Source organism: Corvus brachyrhynchos, unplaced genomic scaffold (genome assembly GCF_000691975.1).
Source record: "Corvus brachyrhynchos isolate BGI_N302 unplaced genomic scaffold, ASM69197v1 scaffold70, whole genome shotgun sequence".
NCBI classification, from domain to species: Eukaryota; Metazoa; Chordata; class Aves; order Passeriformes; family Corvidae; genus Corvus; species Corvus brachyrhynchos.
Genome location: NW_008236217.1, coordinates 9617228 through 9618126, shown reverse-complemented (window position 1 = coordinate 9618126; position 899 = coordinate 9617228). Strand labels below are relative to the sequence as shown.

The following is an 899-nucleotide window of genomic DNA, read 5'->3' as shown; positions in this document are numbered from 1 at the left end:
AGTGCTATTATGGCAGTGCCAAACGTAACATTTTGAAAAATGACCCTTCGGTAAAACTGTCAGGCACAGAGTGTTGAGTCCAGGTATCTGCCAACAGAAACCTTTGGGAGGATGTCACTGCGAGAGCTGGAACAATACCGGGGTCTCTATCTGGATTAACCAGGGAACTTGTTAAAAATTTAACATCAGCGCAGTATTTATGGGCTTCCTAGTCAGTAATCCGCTGGACTGCCAACAGCTATTTTGAGCCTTTTCCCGTTCTGGGCAAGGCAGTTTCACTTGCATAAAACAGACGGGCAGGTGCCCTTAAATCTGTCATGAAAGGGCTCTTGGCCGACGGTGGATGGTCCGCGCCCCGCGCAGCACCTCCGCGCCGCAGCTCCGCTCCGGCCCCGCCACTGGGCGGGGGGAGACGCCCCTAGGCCCCGCCGGCTCTCGCAGTATTTGCCGGTTACCTGCAAATCGCAGACCGCCGAGTCGTGAAAGCCCGAGCGCTCCTTAACAGCGCGTAAATAATGGAGGACAGGCAGGATGAATGAGTGCGGCGCGAGGAGAGCGGACTGAGCTTCACCCTGACCGATCGGGGCGCCGAGGAGGTGAGGGGCAAGGGGGTTTGGGTGAAAAATCATCAGCTTTAAAGCACGCTTTGGAGCTGACCGTGCTCGGGGCATGGGGGCAAGGGGGTTGCCCACCCGAAGGCTTCACCAGGACACTGCCAGGGTGTGGGGAGGGCCTCCCGGCGCTGCCCGCAGGGCCCCCACCCCCGCAGTGAGGTCAAAAAAAAAGAAAAAGAAAAGCGGGAGAAAAACCCTTTATTGTTATTGTGGCTGTTCCCGGCCTCCCTGCCCGCCTCCCCGGCGGCGCTCCGCGGTGCCAGGATTTCCCTGCAGCCCTCCCCG

General features: G+C 58.5%; 1 protein-coding gene across 1 annotated transcript in view; it reads left to right on the top strand.

Annotated features, from left to right (window-relative positions):
- The first annotated feature begins 374 nt into the window (after positions 1–374).
- The window catches only part of CDC42EP3 (CDC42 effector protein 3), a 27943-nt gene continuing 27418 nt past the window's right edge, over positions 375–899 (top strand). Inside the window, exon 1 of the mRNA XM_008643348.2 lies at positions 375–596. The gene's annotated coding sequence lies outside the window, so the exon portion shown is untranslated. The remainder of the gene's footprint in view (positions 597–899) is intronic.